Source organism: Python bivittatus, unplaced genomic scaffold (genome assembly GCF_059951505.1).
Source record: "Python bivittatus isolate LINGU-HERP-01145 unplaced genomic scaffold, Pbiv_v1 ctg000610_np1212, whole genome shotgun sequence".
Taxonomy (NCBI): domain Eukaryota; kingdom Metazoa; phylum Chordata; class Lepidosauria; order Squamata; family Pythonidae; genus Python; species Python bivittatus.
In genome coordinates, this window is record NW_028277088.1 from 21477707 (window position 1) to 21504370 (window position 26664).

The following is a 26664-nucleotide window of genomic DNA, read 5'->3' on the forward strand; positions in this document are numbered from 1 at the left end:
TTAGCTTTTTCCATTTTCAGCAAAAAGTCCATAAAAAAGGTTCAGTATTCCACAAAAGTACTTGTTATTTTATCTTCCATTGTGGGTACTTCAATGTATCTACATTTTATACACATATAATAATCTTACTGGCTGACAAAATAGTTTCTTCTTTATGAATTTATCCATCATAAACAACTATATTTTTCTGGAGTGGTCCAACAATCCTCTCCTCCCTTCTATAACTTTCACTCCCTTTAATAATAACCATTCTTCGTTATTTCAAATTTGTAATCCATAAAAGGGGAGTAAAAAATAAAAGAGAGGCTTTTCCCCCCATGTCCATAACACTTTAGTCCCATTCAGCACTCCGTACTTCTGTAATCACACAATCTTCTCAGAACTTCATGTTTCCCTTCATTTTCTACTTATCTCTTTGTTTAGCATAGTCAATTAGCTTCCTTAACAAATGTAAACATTCTTCTTTCCCACAGAGATATACATTATCTGTTTATTTAATTCCTTCAATTCCTTTAATTCAAAAAAATACTTTAAATGAGGCAATATTCCAGAGTTAACTATCCCTTTATCCTTTTTTAAATGTTCTTACTCCAAAATCCCAATAAGTTTTTTGCATTTAATTCTTTTTAAAAATTATGTAACTGGTTCCTTCCTTTTTACCTTAATATTTCCCAGATCAAAGATACACTCACCCAGGTGACATGAGATGCTCTGTCGCTTTGAAAGTCTCTTTACACTTGAACTTTGTTCCATTTGATCATGCTTTAAAAAGTGGATCAGGCACACCCAGTGTCCTTTAAACAGGCTTCACATGAGGCTGTAAGCATGGTGTCTTCTTCTGCGGCTCCTGGCACTCTACTTGCAGGTCACCCACAAGGTCCCTCCATGCCCTGTATGGAGCTGCTCCCCCCACCTACCTCATGTGGGCGATCTCATCGCTTCTTCTTGCCCAGAGAACCTCTCTTAGCTCGGGCATATCGCCTGGCTGTCCCTCTTTGCCTCTGTGTCATCCCTGCTGTTTTGCAGAGAGGTGCTCGTGTGCCATGTTTCCACCCAGAAGTCAAGGCTTCTTGTATTTTCATATTGGGCCTCTTTGTCTAGAATAAAATGGAAAAAATGTGGATTCTGCTTAAGCATTTTAAATCTCATTGTAGCAAAATAAAAGATATAGAGAACTACCATGTCTCACTTGCTCTGCAAAGACCTGCCCATTCTTGGGAGAAAATGTTGCAATCCTTTTACTCCTACAGACAGGGCTGGCATTAGGCTAAGGCTGAGTAGGCACTGGCCTAGTTTGCCAAAGCTTAGGAGGTGCCAATGCTGCCTCCTTCCGAATCATTCTAATAATGCAAATCTATGTCTAAAAAAGAAAACTTTTCCTGCTCTTATTATTATTCTGCTATAATAAACAAAGCAATTATGTAGATGGACAAAGCTGATAATAGAATTTGCTTTCTCTGGGAGGGAATAGAGACTGAATGTGAATTAAATGTACATAAGGGAAATGTGGATAGATGTAGTTAAGTGAGCTGGGAAAATGAGAAGCATCTGCTAATATGAATAAATAAGACAAGTTACCTGAAGTATCCTCAAACTGCATTCAAGAGCTCTCACAAGAATGTCAGGACTCAGTCTGAGTAGATAAAAATCAGCCTCTGTGGTGTCTAAGAATTCAATTCTTTGTCTATGTGTGCCCCAAGATTTATATCTCCTTTTGTTGCAATGGTCTGCTTATAGCCTGTTTCTCATGCTGGCCCCTTGATGGAAACTGCATGGTGTCTACAAATAGCTTTGCCCGGTCCCAGGTTCCTTGTTCCCTGGCTTGCTAGCTCCAGCCCTTGGATTTATGGGACAAAATGTGCCAAAACTGGCCTTGTCCTTACTATTAGGCAATGCTGCATGTGCCATAGGTACAACTAAGGGTAGTAACCTATTGTTTACATTCTGTATCTAAAAAGGATTATGTGAAAGCCTTGATTGATCAAAGCCATAGTGAGTGATCAGTGTTACTTTCTATGAGCCATCTGGTGATAGCCCTGACATAGATAGGATTGTGACCTGGAATGTTAGAGGAGTAAGTGGTAATTGTACTGAATAAATCTGGATTGAATACTAAAGTGAATGGCCAGTACAAAGTATATTGTATCATAGAGAGAGAACAAATAAGGATTACAAAAGAAATATATGAAAGAAGGGTGAATGGTTGAGAGGAAGGGAGGGATCGAGAAAGTCTTTTCTTAGTGTTTGGATAAATTGAAGAATCTTCTGAACAGAGTGATGAGAAGTTTAAAAAACAATGTGTAATGTATGAAGTGATATGTGGCAGGATTGGAAGCAAGGATGGTTGTAAGAATAGAAAACTATGAAGCATTATTACAAATGGGTTGTTATAAATTAGGCTTGATTATACTTTCTCTTATAACATGCATTTAATTTCTATGGCTTACTATTTCTTCTTTCCTTTCTGCGTTTTCCATGTTTTTACCCTGAAAAGAAACAGCATGAAAGATTGCAGAAGAGGTGATGGAATATTTGACATGAATGTCTACGAACCCTTTAGAACCTTCACACTAAATGTTCATAAAAAATTAGTGTTTTTATTGAATCATAAAAAGTTCAGCAGCCTTTTATATCTCTTTAGAAAACCACCACTGCATGACTTAGATAACCCAAGCAGGTTGATTCCCACATGTATAACTACCATTTAAAAATTATAATATCAAGTAAGGATCTAGATATCTTAGCCACAAATAGTTCATGCCATCTCATATCACCTCTAACACAGAGAAAGTTTCTGTCACTTCAGTTACCTCAAGCACAACACCTTTTCAATAAGCATTGCACTACCAAATCTAGATAACATTTTTCCAGACACTTCAGGATTTGCTTCCTCTGAATCCCAAATAATATGTAACCTGTTGAACATGATATGAACTGCAATAAACAGTTTTGAATATCCAAAATCCAACAGCTTGGCATTGACAAGGAAACATCATTGATAAATGGCACTAGTGACTATGTAGGTAGAATACCGTATTTTTCCGTCAATAAGACGCCCCCATGTACAAGACAACCCCCACTTTTCCAACCCAAAATTAAGAAATCAATATTTTAAAGATAGTGCAGAACACATTTTTATTTCGTAATTAGTTAACATTTACCTGATACACTCGGTGGGAGGAGGTCCAAACCATCTCTCTGCAGCTCTATTTCCATGCTCTTTTGCATAACTGATTACATTCAATCACGAGTGAAACTGCTGATAACTTGCAAACAGACTTCCTCCAATTGGTTTGTTCAGCATCAGCTGACGTCAGTTACATAAGGCTCGTGATTGGAGGAAGTCTGTTTGCAGACTCAAGCTATTTCACTCATGATTGGAGGCTAGCAATAGGAGGAAGCCTCTTTGCAGAGACAAAGTATGGGCAGTTTTGCAACTGCGCGGTTCTCTCCTCGGCTGACTTCCTTGAATAAGACGCCCTTCAATTTTTAGCGTAAGGATTTTAGAAAAAAGTATCATCTTATAGTTGGAAAAATACGGTAAGTATCTACCTATACTACTGTTGAATTGTGGTATTTTTGGCCATTGCCCAACATAGTTAAGGTGGTAGTCTAGAAACCAGGAGACTGAGTTCTAGACCTCTCTGGGTGACTTTGGGCCAATCACTTTCTTTCAGCCCAACCCACCTCACAGGGTTGTTGTTTTGGGGAAAATAGGAGGCAGGAGTATTAGGCATGTTCACCACCTTGAGTTCTATATAAAAAAGATGGGATAAAAATGTGGTGGTGGTGGTGGTGGTGGTGGTGGTGGTAATGATGATGATGATGATGATGATAATAATAATAATAATAATAATACCCTCTAAATGCTGGAAGAGATGTGTGGAGGGCTCTGTGTTGGAGTTAAGCCTATTATGGTATATTTGTCCTGAAGTTTAAAATTTATTCCTATTATTCTGTGTTACACGTTGCTTTGAATAATCTTTAGTATTCAGTAGAAAGGAATGTCTCAAATTTTATGAATAATGCACTAAATCCAAATGTTCAGCCACAGTTATAACTATTCAGAAATTACTACACTGCAATTTGATTGCCTAGTTAATGTCCCCCCAACTCCCCAGGCAATCAAGTTATAAAAAGATGGTATAATTCTGGAGGGGGAAGGACAAAGAGAAAGAGGGTTTTTTGTTTTTGTTTTTACCATACTTAAAGTATCATTTCATTTAGATAGGCTGCTATTGATTTATAAAATATTTTGATAGTTTTGATGTTGCTTTAATACATGTTTTTATTTATTTATTTTATCACTTTTAAAATAACAGAAAAACAAAAAAGGGAACAAAACACAAAAATACATACATTGTCAAATAAAAATACATAACAAGTGCTTAAAAAAGAAATAAGTGAAAAGAATACAACAGAATGTTTGTGTGTGTGTGTGTGTATAATATGTCATTACAACAATAAACAGTTACTATATATTATATATATATGTATATATATATATTCTATATATAATTTTCTAATACAAAAGTTATGCAAGTATTTCTAATATTTACGTATATAACTATCATGCTTTTTTTTTTAACCTACTGTATTTTGCATAAATGAGTCCTATATTTCATTATACTTATCCATACAAAGTCTTCGTCTATAAGCAATCCACTCATAAGTAGCAAGTGCAATCAGGTCTTCAGTCCATTGAATAAATGGAGCCATACATTTATCTTTCCAGTGCTGCAATATAAGTCTTTTAGCCATAGTAAGGGCATGGAGAATCCATTTACGTTGCCCAGTTGTCAAATTTGATGTACTAGGTATGTAATTCAAAAGAATATTATCTTCTGAGAATTTTAGTTTTTGTTGTACAGTCACATTTATATGCTCCATTACTTTCTCCAAAAATGCAGTAAGTATAGGACATGTGTTTTAAAGAAACATTGTCCTTATTACATTGCCAACAAGATGCTGTCTTAGACAATCCTTTTCTCTGCAAACATAATGGAGTCCAATAAATTCTAGATATTATTTTTTGTTGTATAAGTTGTAATTTAAGATCCATTGACACTCTTGCTATAGAAGTTAAGACACTCTCCCATTGTCTAGACAATATAGGAACCTCTAATTCTTTATTCCACTCATCTCTTAGCATCTGCATATCAAACTGATTTATTGATAGGAATATCTATAAAAAGTACATATTTTTTTAATTTTAAAGGGTGTTGCTTTATACATTGATGACCAAAATACAGCCTCCTCTTCATTTCATTAATACTGTTTGCTACACTTTATTTGGATGAATAGTGATTTCATTCAATTACACAGACAATTCTCATACTCATTGCGCCTCTGTGATTCTCAAAGCTCTTAGATTCTTGTATTTCTCTCTCTCTTCCTGATTATCAAATGCACCGTTGGCTTTCCTCTCATTAAAAAAAATGAATTATTCCTTCTGTATGAAAACACATAAAGCTGATGTTATTTCATATGCATATGACAAGTACTAGTCTAAAGAAACAGATAAAAAGAATAAACATACTGACTCAGTAGAAACCGATAAAGTGTAGATATTGCCTGCAGCTATCACAGCATACAACAGCCTTAACCTGTACATGAATTTTATCTCTTCCTGGGTATTTTCTCTTGCTTGTCTTTAAACTAGGTCACCAAAAGATACTCTGGGTTTCTAAAACAATTTTTGCTCACCAATGATAAGCAGAGAAATCTTTCCCAATTTGTGTGATAGTGTACAGCTCAGCTTCTCAGTTTTTGTTTGTAATGAGCTAAGGAGTATGGAGAATTCTCTGCTTTGGGGCTGGTACTGACAAAGCTGCAGTCATTGTATCAAGATAAGGAAAGAAGATCTATTCTATAGAAGGCTTCTTTCTCAAATTGTGTGCTTGCTATGTGCCTAAATGCATGTCTTTTTCTCTTGGGAGTCAAGAAACATATTCTATTTTAATAAATATTGAAAAGTATGAGTGCATTATGGAGACATATATGGAAAAACTCCAAACAATTCCCTCTCCAGCCATTAAAAAATGCAGATTTATAATTCAGTTATTTAAATTTTGATGCCCTGTAATAAATCTGTTGACAGACTGGGAATCTTCATTCAGAAATTCATTATTGTTGTTCTAGATTTTATTACAAGTGAAGCTCATTTGTTGGGTATAGTTGGTCTTTTGAATTGTATGAAAATTTTCAGTCAATCACATAACACCAATGATGTATGGCACCAATCTATAAACAGAGCATTAAGAACATCACAGAAAAAAACAGTAAGGAACACTAAGAATGGGAATTGTTTTGTAACTACTTTTTTGTTTTTGTTTTAGAGAATAGTATTGTTTTTAGGAGGTTGCTCTGGTCAAGTGTGAACAGATTAGAACTCATTTTTATTGCTAATTCTAGAACAAAATCTGAACATTTTGGAATGGTGCAAAACTCAAAAACAAATTCTACTCTGATTCATGTATTAGTTGACAAATGATATTGCCTGTTCATTAACACTCCAAAAGACAGATCTGTACACTGTTGACCCAGCAGCAATCTTAAGCAAAAAATAATGCAGCTTAAGTTTTATACATAAAAGTTTCCATTCTTAGTATTAGGGTCAAGGACCATATAAACCTTAGGGACAAAATAAAAGAATTTCAGTTTTGAATTTCCAAAGCCAAACTTCCTTTTGGATTGTGATCACATGATAATTTTTCATTAGGTGGTCTATGTTCACAAGTGCCCTTTATGTCAAATTTAGGAGACTTTTTTCATTCTTCACTGTAAAATGGATCTACTTATTATTTAGCTGCCAAGAAAATGATTTTTTTAAAAAAAATAATTTAATTTTCTCCTGTTTTTCAAAGGCTGTTAATCAAGCACCAAAACCTTATTCAAAACCTTATGATTACTTCCTGCCTATGTAATAGATATTGGCAGTGATCCTTTCTTCCACAGTCAGGAATTCTATCCTTTTTTTCACCCTGTTTTCATCTATTAAACTGGGTATTTCCACTTTTACTAATATTAATTTTCCGGTAAAGTAAATGGAAAATGTCATTCAATAATAAAGTTTAAATACTTCTAATAGAGCCTGAAGAGTGCTTCGAGCAAGAAACAAAAGCAAATAGTAAAAGCCCAGGTAATCTTTGAGCTCTCATTTAACTCGTATTAAAAGGAACATTCTTCCACATTTCCTGAAGAGCACTTCTCAGATAGATAAGAACAATCTCTTCTAATAGTTCTATTCCAAGGAAAGGCCCTCCAGACAGAATTTCTTTAGAGGTATTGCTGCATAAATTATATGTTTGCATGATAAGAGGAATTGCATCCCAAACATGTAGCATTTGGGCATGCAATATGAATGGAATCTGAGGAAAATCAAAATGTTTCTCTTATCTCTGCCTAATTTCTTGAAAAATTTGTGACTGTTCACCATGTCTTTATCCCATCTCCTGTATTAAACCTGATACAACAATCTAGAGTCTTTTCACTGATCTGTACAAATCATGAATTCTGAAAATTTACATGTGTTTCAAGAATCAAATTGAGATTTCTGCATATAGAAATGTTTCACATACTGTTGTTAATTTTTTCAAATAAGAATACTTTATTTTTAATTTTATATTTAATTTTATATTTCATTGTTTTGCATGTAGAACACAAGCATATCCAGAAAAGGATTAATCCAGAATGTTTTCAGTCTTCTACACTTATTTTTTTATATGTAGAAAATACTAAAAGGTTGATCATTGCTTACAATCAAAAGAAGTATAGACTACAGACAGCTGGATCAGACTGTTCCGTCCCATTTTGTGCAACTCATAATGTATATATTATATGCAATTTCTCTTAAAAAAGACATTTTATATGCATTTTAATAATAATTTTGATTAAAGTTTACAGATACAAAGATAAAAAAACTAATATAAAAATATACTAATACAAAAAATATAAAATACAAAAAAATACAAATACAAGAAAATATAAAAATAAAATAAAAAGTGGAGAGAAAAAATTAAAAAAGAAAAAAGGGAAAAAATTCTCTGCACTTTTTAAAAAAGGAAATTAAAATTTTTATTTTTAAGAAAAAAGAAAACAGATATATAAAGAAATGACTTCCCCCTTCATCAAGATAAGTACAGTTTCAGTAAGTTATCACCTTCTTTGATACTACAACAAAGGATATCTTCTTCTCATATCACATCTCTTATCTATAAACACATTTTAAAGCCTCATAACTCAGTTCTAATCAGCAAAAGTCCTTAAGAGTTACCAGAAATAACAGCATATATATTTTAACCTTAATCAAATACATCAAATTTATATTCCTTTACTTTACTTTTAACACAGTAACATAGCTTTTTCTGAAAAGACAACAAAAGATTACTTCTTTTCATATCTTATCTCTTATCTATAAACAAATCTTTAAAGCTTCACCATTTAATCCAATGGGTTAATGAAGAGCTTCCAGCAACTATCTGTCTTCTGTCTGTCTATCTATCTGTCTATCTATCTATCTACTTATCTATACATACACACACACACACACACACACACATACAGTTTGATCAAATAAACCTACTTTATATTCCTTCCCTTTGCTTTTAAGAATCTTAATCTCTTTAAATAGTCCTAGAAGTTGATTTCATTTTCTCTTTTTCTCTTCTCAGAAACTCCTTCATAAGTTTAACACATCTCTTTTGTAAATCCAAGATAAGAAAGTTATCCAAGTCACTCTTATGGTTTATTATTTGTGTGTCCCTTTTAATTATTAAGACATCAACTGGTTTTATTTGTAAAACCAGTGTAACATCTTTTTCCATATCATTCTTGTAAGCTCTCATTTTTAAATCCACATTCAAAACAACCTCATTCTTAATCTTGTCCTCTTCTATCAGTTCTTTTAAATCCATTTTTATGATAGCAGACAATTTTAAAAGTAACTTCTGAGTCCATTGTTCCCAAATATCCTTGAATTCTTCCAAAATTAGAATATTTTGCTTCATTCTGTATTAGTAGGTCTCCTCTCCTTTAGTTATAATCTTCTGGTTCCTTCTAATGTCCAACCTCCAAAGTCTCATCATATTTTTTTCTAATCAACAACATTTTCCCATGGGAAGATTTCTTACACTTAGTTTCAAAATCTTCATATATATATTTTTATAGAATTTTAAACAACTGACAGGGAGGATCCTTTTAGTTAATTTCAAAATCTTATTTCAAATCCAATGGGACCCTTAGTCCATTTATAACTTCCCAAAATCAATGTTCTAAATACCCTTTTGCTGCTTATTCCAAAAGAAGAATTTTTTAAGTCCTTAAACTTACATAAAACTTCTTTCACCAAGGATTGAAGGAAACTCACCTGGTGTATTGGAACTTGCCTTTCAAAAGGTTCTTAACATCCAAAAAGCCATTAACAAGCAATTTCCAGAAGTGATTAAGAAAGTATGCAACCCCTGTGTCCTTTTGAAGGTGCTGAACTGTGGCTTGGGCAAAGATGGCTTTCCCTCAGCTCCCAGAGCATTAAAACCCACTGGAAATTGCTGTCTTATGGGCTTCTCATAGGGAACCAATGTATGGAGCACTTGTGGGCAACCCCAGGTCCTCCCCTGGTCTGGAGATGAATTCTGAGGAGCTGATCCATTTGCCAGCTCATTCCATTGCAGTTGTTGGCTCTGCTCTCAGTGGAGCCGTCTTCAGTGCACCATTACTTCCGAGGAAGTTTGTTTTATATGTATTTTTTAACCAAGAACTCTATTACAAAATTTGAAGAAGTACTTGATCCAAAAGATAAATCTTATTCCAATACACCTATTTAAAAACTTTTGCTTAAAAAGGTGAACAGAACAAAAAGATCCAGAATGCATCTGTTTTCTAGTACAGGAATATACATATCCTTCTCTGGATATGTAATTTCATCCTGAACAAATAATATCAGTTCACAGTTCCACATTTATTTATTTATTTATATTTCGAATTTAGATTCCGCCCATCTCACAAAAAGTGACTCAAAGCTTCCATTTAAAGAATGTTATCATATGGTGATTGATTTACAACATTAATGAATTATTTATTTAACATGCATTATTCTGAGATCTCTGATTATACTGAGAATTTGAGAAACTGGGTTAACATAGGATTGAATAACTTGATATGACAATTCAATCCATACTGAAATATTGTTATTTATGTTGGGTTCTAAACTCTCTGTTGGCTTTCAGTTGTATTTAATTTCTCATTAAGCATGCTTACGGATATAGTTTGGTTATTATGAGGCACTATCCTCTTACAGGGAGAAATTTGCCATTTTGATTAAATACCAGTAGTCAGCACAGCATCCAACAAGAGTCCCGACATTGTACATGGTTGCAGGACAAATAAAAGCCTGGTGGTCTTGTTGAGACATCATTCTTATTGCTTACATACCTGCGAAATTTAGTGCGTAGAACTCTGGATATTTTTTTCTGAGCCTTAAGGAGTCATATAGAGAATATTCCTAGAAATGCATGTAATTGAATGATCATGTCTCACATGTTGGATGTAATTGTGATGGTACAGATACTGATTTTCTTGCTGAATTTTAAGTGTTGGTCTCACATAGATAATAATGATGATTTGAAAATAATTAAGGGCTCTTGCTTAACTGTATTATATATTAAGTTGTTCTAACTAGGCTGAATTGTATCTTTCATGAAGATGAGGTAATATAACAATAGAATTGTTCTGCTTCCATTACTTCTTTTCCTGCTTCTCACTCAATCTCTCTGATCTATTCTATCTAGTATAGGTTGCCCCATGCATAGTATCCACAGCTTAGCTACTTAAATCCTAAAAATCTTCTGATGTTTAGATATGCCTAGAAGCAACTTGCTCCAAAGGAACCCCTAAGTTGTCCACTTGCCCCAGATAACCTGAGGTTCCTCCATTTTTAAAATAGGATTATAGGATCAGCAGCTCTCTGTGTGAGCTAAGCAACAACTCTTTTTCTAACCTCTTCATTCTGTATATTTTCTTGCAATCTACTCATCAGTTCACCATCTCACTTCATCTCAGCTACAAGCGACAGGAACTTGCTTACATATACTGAGAATTCTGTGTAAACAGAGCACAGCAGGCTTGGGAAAACCGAGTTGGGTATATGCTTTCTATAATAAGTTTATTCATTTTGATAAGCAGGTGTGCATTACACGCTCTACCACACTTTAAGATTTAATATCAGATAATTATAAAATATGAGATTAAAATAAGAAAAATATTCAGTTTTGAAATGTTCCTCTGGATTGCGGGTACCTAACAATCCAGGAAATGAAAACAAGACTTGCTCATATTTGGCAATTTACCATCTGGTTGTATACCTGTGATCTGGACTGTAATGGAAGTTTCATCATAATGATGGAAGTCTGTGGAATCTGGGGCCAATAATGCAACATTTTCAAAAATGGAACTACAAGAATTACTTATATAAAAAAATATTTAGCCATGGAGGGAATCATATTGAATAAAATCTTTATAAAGAAACTTGGATTTGCTTTTCCACAGATTATTTATCCAAATATAGTGGGTGCAATATTTTTACAAAGGAATGTTAATGACAGACACAATAGTATAGAATACAAATGGTCTAAAGAGTAAATTGTCCTTGTCTTTTGCAAAAACCAAAATGTTTTGGAAAAAAGTAGCGGCAAAATGTATTTTAGCAGATAATTTTGGAAGATTACAGATAAAATACTAAAACTGTGAAACAGCAAATGACATAATTGGACAGCCACCAGCCAGGTTGGTGAAGATGTTGGACCGGCACCACAGAGACTCAGTGCTAATTCATCTACAGCTGTGGAAGCTCACTAGAGCTTCTCACAATTAGAAGGCTAATTGCTTTCTCAGCCCTCTCTATTTCACCGAGTTTTTGCTGTGGAGAAAAATGAGGAGGGCATACTTTGAATGATGCCTTGAGCTCCTCTATTAAAGGTAGGATATAAATCTAAGAAGTAAATAAATATTTAGGGATCTGGGGTTGGCAGTACTATTTTTCAGAATGCTAGAATGATATGACTATATAATACACAGATTATTTATTTGCAAGGAGAGCTGAATAAGAAAAGATTACACTCTTTTACACATGGCCATAAGAATTGAACAGTGTAATGTTTCAGCCAGTTTTCTCAAAAGCTGTTGTGAATTTTAAAAAATTTGCCACCTTTGTAGAATCATGAGTGAAAGGAAAGTAGTACAGATTATGGAAAAGGAAGGGGGTTGATTTGTTAGTTTGACAACTTTGCTCATAAAATGATGAGGCCAATGTTTTGTTGTTGTTCAGTCGTTAAGTCATGTCCGACTCTTCGTGACCCCATGAACCATATCGCACCAGGCCTTCCTGTCCTTCACTGCTTCCCTGAGTTTGTTCAGTTTCATGCTCATTGCTTCAGTGATGCTATCTAACCATCTCATCCTCTGCCGTCTTCTTCTCCTTTTGCCTTCAATCTTTCCCAGCATCAGGGTCTTTTCCAAAGAGTCCTCTCTTTGCATTACGTGACCAAAGTATCTGAGCTTGAGCTTAATTATCAATCCTTCCAATGAGCAATCAGGGTTAATTTCCTTTAAGATTGACTGGTTTGACCTCCTAGCACTCCAGGGGACTTTTAAGAGTCTTTACCAGCACCACAGTTCAAAGGCATCAATTCTTTGGCACTCAGCCTTCTTTATGGTCCAGCTCTCACAGCCATACATTACTACTGGAAAAACCATAGCTTCGACTATGCGGATCTTTGTCAGCAAGGTGACGTCTCTGCTTTTTAATATGCTATCTAGGTTTGCCATAGCTTTCCTCCCAAGGAGCAAGCATTAATTTCATGGCTGCAGTCTCCGTCTGCGGTGATCTTGGAGCCCAAATAAATGAAATCTGTTACTGCTTCCATTTCTACCCTTCTATTTGCCAGGAGTTGATGGGTCCAGAAGCCATGATCTTAGTTTTTTTAATGTTGAATTTCAAGCCAGCTTTTGCACTCTCCTCTTTCACCCTCATCAAGAGGCTCTTTAGTTCTTCACTTTCTGCCATTAGGGTGGTATCGTCTGCTTATCTGAGGTTGTTGATGTTTCTCCCTGCGATCTTAATTCCGGCTTGTGATTCTTGAAGCCTGGCATTTCTCATGATGTACTCTGCATATAGGTTAAATAAGCAGGGTGACAGTATACAGCCTTGTCGTACTCCTTTCCCTATTTTGAACCAATCGGTTGTTTCGTGACCGGTTCTAATTGTTGCTTCTTGGCCTGCATATAGATTTCTCAGGAGACAGGTAAGATGGTCTGGTACCCCCATCTCTTTAAGAATTTGCCACAGTTTGTTGTGATCCACACAATCAAAGGCTTTTGCATAGTCAATGAAGCAGAAGTAGATGTTTTTCTGGCACTCTCATGCTTTCTCCATGATCCAGCGAATGTTGGCAATTTGATCTCTAGTTCTCTGCCTCTTCGAAACCCAGCTTGTACATCCGGTAGTTCTCGGTTCACGTACTGCTGAAGCCTAGCTTGTAGGATCTTGAGCATAACCTTGTTAGCATGTGAAATGAGTGCAATTGTGCGATAGTTTGAGCATTCTTTGGCATTGCCCTTCTTTGGAATTGGAACGTAAACTGACCTTTTCCAATCCCGTGGCCACTGTTGCATTTTCCAAACTTGCTGGCATATTGAGTGCAGCACTTTAACAGCATCATCTTTTAGTATTTTAAATAACTCAGCTGGAATACTGTCATCTCCACTAGCTTTGTTGTTAGCAATGCTTCCTAAGGCCCACTTGACTTCACTCTCTAGGATGTCTGGCTCAAGGTCAGTGACCACACCAGCATGGACATCAGGGACATTAAGATCTTTCTTGTATAGTTCTTCTGTGTATTCTTGCCACCTCTTCTTAATCTCTTCTGCTTCTGTTAGGTCCCTGCCTTTTTTGTCCTTTATCATGTCCATCTTTGCACTAAACGTTCCTTTGATATCTCCAATTTTCTTGAAGAGATCTCTAGTCTTCCCCATTCTATTGTTTTCCTCGATTTCTTTGCATTGCTCATTTAAGAAGGCCTTCTTATCTCTCCTTGCTATTCTCTGGAAATCTGCATTCAGTTGCTTATATCTTTCCCTTTCACCCTTGCTTTTTGCATTCCTTCTTTCCACAGCTATTTGTAAAGCCTCATCAGACAGACCATCTCCAATTAAAAGAAACTGATGATCACATTAATAATCAATATGAAAGAAGTTTGCACCCAAACAAACACATGAAGATATTATAGAGATCCTTTCTGGTGATAAGAGGGAGTTTGTATTTTGTTAAATCAATTTTAAATATGGCAGTGAATTCCTACTAATAAATAAAAAAAATAATTAAATGCATTGAATATGTCTGGAGACCATAAGGTTGAAGAAGCTACTTTCTGCATTTCATCACAGCTGATTGTCCAATCTGAATTAGTTTGAACAACTCATATAGTTTGGACTCAATAACTGGAAAGGGAGAAGTAAGGAATTACCTATGGTAGAAGTAACATAAATGGATTTGTTTGCTTGTTCAGTGTTTGGTGAAGGTATTACAGCAAGATGGCAAGAGAGTAAGAAAGGTGGACTTGTATCTTGTTTTCAATAATTAGAATTACATTTCATAAGGTTAGAAGAAAGGACCAAATAATAATACATTAATTATTATTAATTTAATTGATAAATTAATTTAATTAATTCAAATAATAATATTTTAATTTTATTAAATTAATTCATTAATAAAGAAAGAAAATAAAATAATAAATGATATAGGATGTTATTCAGTACTCAATAAATGGTTAGTCTACTTTCTCTAATTAGTCAACTTGTAAAAGCTATGAGATGTAGCTCAGGGTTGAACTGTGGAGTCCTTGGGGTTCTCTGAGCTTGGTTGTTTTCTTGCAAATGTTTCATTACCCGGCTAGGTAACATCTTCAGTGCTAGAATGGAATGGGGTTAGCTCTCTGTTTATATACTGTGGCATGCCCTGCCAGTGTTGGTGGGGGTGGGGGTTTTGTTTTGTTTTATTTTTTCCTCTGATAGTTCCTTGATTAGGGTATTGTTTGCTGCTTGATTGTATGTCTGGTGATAATCTTGGTGTTAATCTCTGCTTATCTGGGTAATGATTGCTGGTGAGGAGATGTTCTGGTCTTTTGTCTTCCTTTGTATTGTCTCTTTTGAATAGTGTGTAGATGTTGTTTATCTCTGTGTGCCTGTTGATGGCTGCCTTGTCTGAATACCAAGCTTCCAAGAATTCCCTTGCATTTTTAGATTTAGCTTGGTCTAAGATGCTGTCAGTTTCCCAGCTGAAACTATGGTTAAGTCTGTCCATGTGTTGAGATGTTCAGTGGTCAGGCACTTTTTGATAAAGTTGCGTGGATATCCATTTTGTTGAAAGATGTTGTATAGGTGGTCTGTTTCCTTTTTCTGCTGGTCTGGGTTGCTGCAATGTGTTTGTGCTCATTTGAATAATGTTCTGACCACTCAACTTACTACAACACAACCAACACAAGCTATGAAAAGGATAACACTGTCATACATCAGAAACGTCTCAGAAACTACCAACAGACTATTACAACCACATGGCATCACTGTAGCACGCAAACCCACTAAAGCCCTCCAAAACATCTTAAGTAAACCAAAAGACCCAGTAGCCCAAGAAGAAAAAACAGGAGTCATCTACATCATACAGTGTAAGGACTGTAACAACCACTATGTAGGGCAGACAGGCAGAAGGCTTGCAGAGCACATCCATGAACACCAACTAGCAGTCAGAAGACATGATGAAAACTCCTTAATCCAAGGACTCCACAGCTATGAGATTTGATTTCTTTCTGGTGCCTGCTGTGCTTTTTCTGATTCTATAGACTTTCTAGAATCCCACACTGTATCCTTAATTCCACTCATACTGTCTGCCATGTTTTTGAGATCAATATGTGATTTTTATTACTTTTCTACAGGGTATAGTATGTGTTGCATTGTAGGCCTACGTCACTTAAGATAATTAAAGCTGAATAATGAGCAAGAGATGGTAAATTAGTCATTCTGATTTTCTGTCCATCCTAATAAAAGAACACCATCCTATTAAAAAAGAATAGTTGGTTGACAAACTGAAGGGTAACAAATTTAAAGCTAATAAAAGGAAATGCTGAATTAAACTGGATTTGTAACAGGCTTACAAAATGAATTGACAGTTTGTGGCTAAAATTGTAGTAAATTTTTTGGGAGTGCTTATTTAGCAAAATGTGCTAAATAAAATGGTCAAGGACATGAAGTGGTCAAGGACACAAAACACTGAGAATGTCAGAAGGTACTGCTTGAAATAGAAAAAAAGTAAAATTGTCTTTTGTCAGTCTTCACTTAATGTTTTGAACAAGCTGCCTGCATTTAAAGAAGAGAAGGCATTTTTTTTTCCTTTTCTTGGAATTTTCCTTCTTAACTGAGACTGTTTTTCCCTCCTTTTCTTGAAATATTTGGCAATTAGTTGAATTGCTCAGTTGCCTGGTACCCACAGTGCCTCTAAAATATAACTTTTGATCTTTGTAGTGCTTTTATCCAATGCTGACTTTTTTCCTATACAAGAACATCTGTTTCTATATAGAAAATCAGTATAACCTTTTATATTATTAACAGTTATATTTTAAATTAAAAATGTGATTGTTCTATTTTCTGTTGCCAAGGAAAATAAAATAGTACAATTAATTATAATTAATTAATAAGTAGATTCTATCTAGGATGATTACAAGAAAAGGTTTGATTCACTCTATTTCAAGCTACTAAGATCAAAGGAACAGTGAGAATAATAGCCGGTTCCCATAATTACTCATGAATTATAATTTAGCTAGGTGCTTTTGCCTATCTCGATAAGTGATAGTCTGAGCTATATGTTTTTACAGCTAACATTTTAGTTAATTCCAACTATAATCTCTATTAATAGTGCCTGGAAAAAACAGAAAAAGAAACATTTTAATCAGAACCTCCAGATCTCTGACAAGTAACAATTATTTTCATTTATAACATTTTTAGCTTTCTTCTAAAGACTAGAAATAGTCAAAACCAAAAAGAACAATTCTGTTGCCATTTTCCCAGCCATATTCAATGATTTTCTGCCACTCCCAAAACCTTCCCACTCCCATAATTTAGTCTGATAATTGTGTTTAACTTTATTTTTTTAGTTCCCTTTTCAAGTTTTCACTCTCAGTTTCCCCAGTATATTTCTGCATGCTTTTTTGTTTATAACTGCAATGAGATATACGTTTATGGTGTTCAGTTTGCAAATGATGGAGGAGGAGGAGGAGATCTGGCCCTTTCTAATCAATAACATACAGTTTTGGGGGGGGGGTGGAATTTTAAAATATAAAACATAAAGCCTACTACATAAATACTATTAAAAACCCAAACAGCCATAAATCCAATGAGCAATAGCCTATATACCTTCTCATTAAATGAAAATAATTCAAAGGCTGAACTGAAAAGGTATCTTAAGCTGCTACTGTTACTGAACAACACCTGAAGGACCATCAAAGAGTGGGCATTTCACAGCAAGACTACAGCTTCACAACCTAACCATATCTTGACAAACTAGAAATATACTTGGGATAGTCTACATATAAATCATATGTTTCACCCATTCAGAACAGGCCATCTTCCCACTTTCTGAACAGAATTTGTCCAGCAACAGCATCTCCACCTAATCAAGGTTCAGTCTCGGGTTACTGGCCATTGAAATTATACCTTGTCATGGGGTTTGTAGTTGGAAAGGTACATAAAACGCCAGTGGGGTAATGGTTACCACTTTGAAGCCTTATTGGTGTGAAAAAAGAGATAAGCCAAGATTAAATAATGCTACTGGAAGGAATTTGATGGAAAACTAAAATGTAGGTTTGAAAATATTGTAAGAATTTAGTTTATGTATATCCTGAAAACAATAATCTATTTCTGGATAAACATAAAGCATTTAATAAGGCTTTTGACATGGCTCTTAATAACTTTGACAAAGTCACTTTAAGGATGTTTATGAAAAATGCAGTATAACAATTAAAAAATAGACTGTGATTTTTATAAGAATTCTACTATTAATATTTTGGAACTTAGCTCAAACTCATAGTTTGAATATAAGTGTACATATTCATACACATATTCACAAAGATGAACATATAAATTTAATGGGCTGCATTTATTAGTCCAGGCCATACTAGCACTATCTAGCAGAATAATATTGGGTTATTTTATATTTACATTAGATATATTTTATACAGAGTCAAGATGGAAGAATTAAAAAATAATTTTTGTAATTTGATTTACTAATGGATATTTTAATATCAGTATATTAATCAGTATATTTTAAAAGGCAGAGGAGGGAAAGGAAAAAAATCTAAATGATCAAAAATCCATATCTACTATTCATAAACTGTATCTAAATCTCCATTATTGTATTGTATTCTATCACCACAACCCCCTCCTTCTATTTTAGAAGACATTTAAATGAATTTTGAGCCCATGTTGAAAACTTTGTATAATTAAAGTATTTATATCTTATTTATTTTATTTTTATTTTATTTATTTATATAAGCATCCATCTTACATTCATGACTCTGAGCAGCTTATAGTTAAAACATACGTAAACAATATCAAAAAAACAAAAACAAAAAATAAAAAATAAAACAGTGATATAAGCAATACAAAATGTTAAATAGTTACAGGTAGTCCTCACTAAGTGTGGTGGAATGTGAGGGTGACCTTGGAAGATGGGGGAAAGAGATGCCACCTAGAGAACGATCAGATAAAAAAGAAAGGAGTCTGCAACTGGGTAATGGTCAAAGAAAGAAACTTAGGAAAGACTCAAGTGGTAAATAGGGAGGGTGGGAGATTTGTACTACTCAGGCAGTAAATAGAGAGGGCAGGAGGTTTGTGCTTTCAGACTTACAAGGTTCTGTTGATATAGCCTTACAATAAAATAGAATTAGTTCATCTAGTCTTGTTTCCTGTCTGGTTTACCTTGGAGGGCTGACATCAATCTTGCAAGTCTGAAAGCACAAACCTCCTGCCCTCTCTATTTACTGCCTGAGTAGTTAGGGTGGGTCTTTCCTAAATTTCTTTTTTGACTGTTACCCTGTTGCGGACTCCTTTCTCTTTTATCAGATCGTTCTCTAGGTGGCATCTCTTTCCCCCATCTTCTAAGGCCACCCTCACATTCCATCACACGTAGCGACCACTTGTTCAGCGATGTTCAAAGTTACAATGGACTGAGGAAGGGGGACTTACGACCGGGTCCTCGAAGTTCCAGCCGTCTCAGTGTCCCTGCAGTCATGTGATTGCAATTCAGCCGCTTGGCAACCAGCTTGCACTTATGACAGTTGCAGCGTCCCGCAGTCACATGATCGCCGTTTGCAACCTTCCCTGCCAACTTCCCACAAGCAAAGTCAGTGGGAAAGCTGGCAGGGAAGGTCGCAAGTCACTCCTATAAGTCACTCCTGTTCCTGCCGCTCTTTCTCCCAAGGAGCCCCTGGGTGGTAGGGTGAGTGCAGACCCCGGGCCGCATTTGCACTTCAGTGCCCAATCTCCTGCCTATCCGCACTTGGGGACCATACTGCCAGGATTGCTGTCACTAAGTGATGAGGTCATGTGATGTCAGCTTTACAACTGCATTGCTTAGTGATGGAAATCCCGGTCCCAGCTATCGTCATTAAGCAAGGACTACCTGTAAAAACAATTAAAAACCAGTGCAGTCACCAGGAGAGCACAGACATTCAAGAACAGTACAGCCATTTTATGGCCTCCACACCATTTTCTGATCCCCAGGCCAGATGGCAAAGCCAGGTATTCAGGCTCTTCATGAAGGCTATCATGGTTGGGGCCAGCCTGACCTCAGGTGGAATGATGTTCCATAGGGCTAGTGCAAGTTCCATATGTTACCGTATTTTATTTTTAATAAACTTCTTTTCTGATTTTTCACCATGAAAAATGATTTTGGCTATGTTATCCAAAAGTACTTAAATCCTGTTGAAATCATGGGGTAGCCATGTCTCATTTAGTTTAAGACTGTATTCCAGGGTTCTCCAAAGTGGTCAGTATCGACCCCCAAGGGTCAATGGGGCAATCCATTATTGTTATTGTTGTTGTTATTGTTATTCATAATACTATTATTTAAAGTATTTATTAAATTATTTTCATATAATACATTTTTGGGGGTCAGTGGACAGTCTGAAACTTCATGAAGGGGTTGATGAGCTGAAGAGCTTGGGGCCCCCTGCTGTATCCAGTCCAGTATATTTTGCAGTGTTTTAAACAAAACCCCATAACTTTAATTGTCACTTATGTTATAAACTATATTTTCATACTTTTTAATTATACTCCTTTTATCAATGGGTTTGAAACTAATAATGATAAATTGGTCACCCTGAGATTAAGGCTTAGTAAATTATCTTGGAATTTGGGAGGCGATAGTAGTTTAACTACTATGAGGCTACCCTTGAAGCGTATTTGGAAGCTACAGCTGGTTCAAAATGCGGCTGCACGAACAATCTTGGGTTTCCCCTAGGATGGCATATATAACATCTTTGTTGCAGGAGCTGCATTGGGTGCCAGTTTGCTTCCGGGTCCAATTAAAGGTGTTCGTTATCTTTAAAGTCCTACGTGGCATGGGTCCAGGTTACCTGAGGGACTGTCTCACCCCCATTATGTTAACCTGTCCCACCTGGTCAGGCAGAGAGGGCATGTTGTGGACCTCATCAGCAAGAGAATATCGGCTAGTGGGGCCCAGGAGGAGAGCCTTCTCTGCTGTTGGCCCTGCCTTCGGTATATTCCCCCCAAAAGGTGCGGCGGCCCCCTACCCTCCCGGGTTTCTGGAAAGGACCTAAGACCTGGCTCTGCCAGCTTGCAGAGATAAGAATTTGAATCAATCCTGGGGGTGGGTGGCACCCTGATGTCACTCCTGAATTATTCGCCAATTCCATTATTCTTGGAATTTATTTATTATTTTTAAGATTGCTTTTATATTGAATTTTAATTGATTTTATCCCCTTTGTAAACTGCCCAGAGTAGTTTTTCAATCAGATGGGTGGTGACAAAGTTGATTGATTGATTGATAAATAAACAAATAAATAAATAAATAAATGGAATAACCACAAAAAGTTACAAAATGAATGAAGTACAAGTAGAAGGGGATGCCAGGAATAAGATGGGTCACCAAGATGCCAAAGGATTGCAGAGAAACTTACATGAGGCAATAAGTATGACTATTTGGATAAGCAATCTGATATTCTCCAAATGTTATTAGACCATGATCCTATTGTACTTTGCTTTTGGCCATGATGGGTATGTGAGTTGAACTCCAAAACATGATGAGTGGCAAATTGTCTGTGTGGTAAAAAATAATTGCCATATAGGTATTGCATATAGTTATATAAGATTGAGAATGATCACAATGTCTAGTTTGTATAACATTTGGCATACTTTACTATTTAATTACTGTAATGACATAATGAAATACCAATTAAAGAGTAGTTATTTGGCATTACATTTTAAAGAGAGAGAGGGAAGGGAAGGTCCAATCTCTGAATGTCATCATAGCTAAAATTAACAATTCTAACAGAAGCTAATGTAATGCATATGTTGGGTTGTTACTCATACTTTTATTATTATTTACTTCATTTTATGATTCATTTATTCCCACTAATTTATACTTTGTACTTCTCAGCAAGAGATGCTTAAATGGCAAAAGCTAAATTATATGTGCACATTTATAAACAAATGTCTTTTAGTCTATATGCAGTTTGCTGTAAAAATGTCAAAGCACTTAAAACATTATAATTTTGAATACCATGGAAATCTACAGCATAAGTATTCTCTTTTGATCAAGAGCTTGCATAAATTCTAGCTGAAACCTATAATAAGATGAACTATTTTTGCCTTTTAACAAAGAATATTTGAAAAGAAATCAAGGCTCCTTTTAATGGGGTGCTATACTGTGGACTCAACATTTAACTGTGTTTGTGACAGCAATTTATAAATCGTTAAATGATTCATCGATTTACAAATATAACAAGTTCCTCCAGAGATGACCATTTACTATAAATTGCAATTTATAAAAGTCACATTATTAAGGCTGGTTGCACACAAAAACTACTGTGACAAAATAATTATTTTACAGTATTGCATCAAACCACAGGGTTTTTTAATGGCACTCTTCATTTCCAGCAATTGCTAGCAGATGTCTTTGGGAAGATAATTAGACATCCTGAGCTATTACTGTTTCTCACTGCAATCAATTCCTACTTGAAAGGTTCTGTACCTCACAGCAAAGTACATGTGTAACAAGCAGAAGGTCTATGTTCAAACCCTGGAAGAGCTTCTATCTGATATTGAGAGAAGTGCCAATCAGAGTCAGCCCTTAGACCAGTGATGGTGAACCTATGACACAGGTGTCAAAGGTGACATGCCATGACACTGACACACCAGCATTCAACAACAACAACAACAGCTATTCTCCCTGTTTGAATTACCAAAGAAACTGAGTTTGTTTTACTCGTATTTCATTTTTGTAATTGTTTGATGTTTCTTTATATAATACATTGCACCACACATGATTGGACTGTTGTTTTTTTTTAAATAAATGAATATGTAAAGAATTGTTTCTCTTTTGTTCAGGGGAGGGGAGTGAATGCCAGCAGAGTCAAGTTAGGCATTTTCCAAATTTTTGACACACCACGTCCAAAAGGTTCACCATCACTGCCTTAGACACTATGAGTAACTGAGACTATAACTAGACAGAGCATTGGCTTTCTCAGTACAGTATAAGGTAGCTTCTTATGTTGTTGAATTTACAAGGTCAGTTTGTTTTATGCTTACTGATACCGGTATCAGGTACAGTTTTAGGTGGAAAAAATCTCCTGGAAGTATATTGTCACCTCATGTAAAATCTGGGTTAGCATGTCACCTCATGTCAACTAGCATTTTTGAAAAATATTTATCCTCAAGTCCAAGGGAGAGGATGGGTAAGTTTTTCCTACATTGCAAATATAGACTTAAGATGTATTTCTTTACTAAAGGAATGATTGACAGACAGTTATTTATATTGGAGAAAGTAAAGACACACAGTTTTAGTGCATAGAGGAAGAGCAAAACCTGCTTTCCCTTGGTATTCTCAAAGCCTGGGGTATATTGTGCACAAGGAAGCAGGCAAAATAATAAAACGAGAAACATGGTAGATTTCAAAGGCAATTGTATTATATTTATATTTCATTTAAACAATTTGAAATGCGCCTTAAGGCAAACTTCTACAATCCCTACTCCACATTTTCTGTCAGAATGAAGTGCTCAGACTTTTTCTTTATATATCCAAAATTTAATGGAAGTCCAAAGCATTAGTTGTTATCCACCTGGACATTCCTAACAGGAACTAACCATACTGAAAGTTTTTCATCAGTGTCCTTGCTTAGGCTGGGCAGTTATTATGTGGTTACAGGAATACATAACTGGAAACCCAGGGCTGCATATAGCCAGCAAAGCCTTGGTAGTACCACCATAGAATTTTTTTAAAAAGTGCCACAGAATTGTGGTTATTAATGAGACAGAAGGTATAATAATTAATCTTTTTTTTTTGTCCTGGCCTAATCTACTTTGGGAAGGTGGTCCTAAAGGCTCCACTCAAAGTCAGAATCTTTTACATCTATCTGCCTCTTACATAAAATAATAGTGAACTTCTTATTTGAGCATATACTCCTAAATTGCCAAGGTAATACTATATTGTTGCTGCTATTGTTATTATGATGATATATTCAAGCATTCATGGATTCCTTTCTACTCATGCACAATATGGGAAGATCATCAGCCTTGGAAAAATCTCAAGGGTTGCAGAAATACATAAACCTTAATAAAAAATACAAGAAGGTTAGTATGCTAAAAGAGAACCAGTTCGGTGTAGTGGTTAAGGCATCAGGCTAGAAACTGGGAGACCAGCAGGTCTGTATGCTAATATGCTATATGCTTTAGTATGCTGAAACACTTCAGTGAAGAATAAACATTTCAGGGATCTCTCAGATACTCACTGTACCTTGGCAACAAATATCAGGAAAATGGGTGGCAATGAACTGAACTGTCCTGTAAAAGGTCATGGGTAGCTGTCTAGGATCTTGAACAGAAGCAATCCATAGTATAATTTTTTTGTTCAGATCCCCCATCTCTTCATTTATTATTTAATTTTCTAATGGATTTTGTTGATTCAAAGTTGATTTCATTCAGTTGCATTGAACTCCACAGATTTGAGACAATTTATTTTATGTTAGATGGTACTTGATATCTTTATTAAAATTTAATATTTTTAATATTCAACTTAGACAAATGCTTAAAAACATATACAGCAACATTTTAGCTGACAACTTATCTGTATGATGGGTATGTTAAATGATATACCTGGGAAATAACATTTTATTGAAGTTTAAAGGTGTAAGAGAGGTTTTTTTTCAGTTGAATTAACTGAAGATTTGATGTCTGTGGGGTGAGGTAGGGGGATAGCTTGAGGAATTTTATCTTCTCTAAGGCTAAAGCAGAGACTGCTCATTTGCATAATGCTTTGAAGCTTTATCCCATGAACCCAGGTCTTTAAGCACTGCATATTTTACGTGCACAGGACTTTCAGTCAACTCACTCTGGACTTTGATGTCAACTCCTCTGACTAAAATACCAGTTCAGATTATTGCCTTCCACTTGCAAAAAAGGAATCTTTCCTTTTTAGTCTAAACTAGGATGAAATCATGATGCCATCAGACTTAACAGACAGGTTTGGCCTTAGTTATTAAGCACAGAAGGAAGTTTTATCTCAAAGGAAGAGTTTCAGTAGTCCATTGGAGTTTAAAACACCAACATGATAGCAGCAGTTTTCAACAATTTGTACAAAGTGCAAGAGACAAACAACTCCAAAATTAGAACACATTTCTACTTTGAGATGTGGGTCTGGTTCAGTAGACCTTTCAGATGATTTATTGGGTAATATAGATTTTAGCATATTTATGATGGATTTGTGACAGATATAACCCTTTTTATACCTTGGCATCAAGAAAGCAGATAATATATGCTTGGTTTCTATCATGAAATGTTTGTGAATTCTTATTATCAAAGAAACAAATCAAGGATGTTGTCATTAACTTCCATACAAGTTCATACAGGTGGCCCTCATTTAACAACCACTCATTTAGTGACCATGTGAAGTTACAATGGTGCTGAATGAGTGGTAGTTATGATTGGAAATCAAATTTATGATGTCGCAGCATCCTGTGGTTATGTGATTGCAATTTGTGGTCTTCCCTGCCAGCTTGTCACAATCAAAGTCAATGGGGAAGCCGGCAGAAAGTTGGAAATCACAGTCACATGTCCTTACTTAATAATCTATGCAGTCCTTGCTTAACAATAGCAACCGGGACTCCCAAAACTTCTGTCACTAAGCAGCATGATCACATGGTTTTTCGACTTATGACTGTGTTGCTTAATGGCAGAGTTTCTGGTCCCAATTAGCATCATTAAATGAGGACTACCTGTATTCATTCCTGGTAATATGGGAAATGGTAAAAGTTAGTTCAAATGGTGAATTACATCTGCCTGAGGGATAATGATCATGGGAAAATAGGACAAGCCCATTCAAGGGATTTATGGCCTTCCACTGATTAAAAATGCTTCTCTGTGCCTTGAAGGGAACACAGTTTCTTGATTTGATACACAGGTAACCAAAGCATCCCCCTGTTTCTTATTTGCATTCTACTTTTACTCTGTTTAAACCAAGAAAAGCTGACGAGTTGGCCTTTGATACAAGCTCCGCATCCAGTGTAAGTCAGTGCAGCTTATTGATTTCTATTGAGCTGTGGTAGTTGATACCACTAAGTTAAGGTCTGAGTGCAGCTGTCTCACTAGACTTCAAGGTTTAGTTTTACTAGCCCTGCCTTGGCCAGTCAAATTTGCTGATACAGTACAAAGCTTAAATATAGGACCTTTGTTATGCTTACTGTACATCTCAGGAAGCAGATATTCAGATGACATGAATTCTAAGGAAATTACCATTTTCCTTTCCAGCAATTATGTGGGTGACATAGCTTGTGATAATTACAACCGGAAAATGCAGAAAACGTGATAATTTATATTCCTTGAAAAGAACAAAGGCGGGACTGTAACTGACTTTCAGATTAATTTCTGCTTTCTGCCTCTATAAATCCCATAATACCTGAACAGTTATCATCAGATTCCTGTCCTGCAAAACTAGAAATGGGGACAAAGTAGATATGCAACATTTTTTCTGTACTTCAGATAGGCAGAGTATTGATGGGAGAAGGAATTTTATTTGGAGTAACAGAATATGAAAAGGAAATGGCCACACAAGTAGTATGTTCAGATAACAACTGATTATTTAATGGCTAAAGAACTTTCCCCAATTTGATGCTCATAATGACTGGATGAGGGGTATTCGTTTGAAGTTTGTATTTGAGAAAATATGGCCTAGAGAATGAGAGCTGTGTGAATAACTATATATCTAAATGTACATTTCAGAATTACATATTTATTCATGTGTCCAACCTCTTTCAGTTCAAGAGTTTAACTCAAACTGTTGAATAATAAAGACAATACTTAACTATTGTAGCAAATTATTATAGTAAA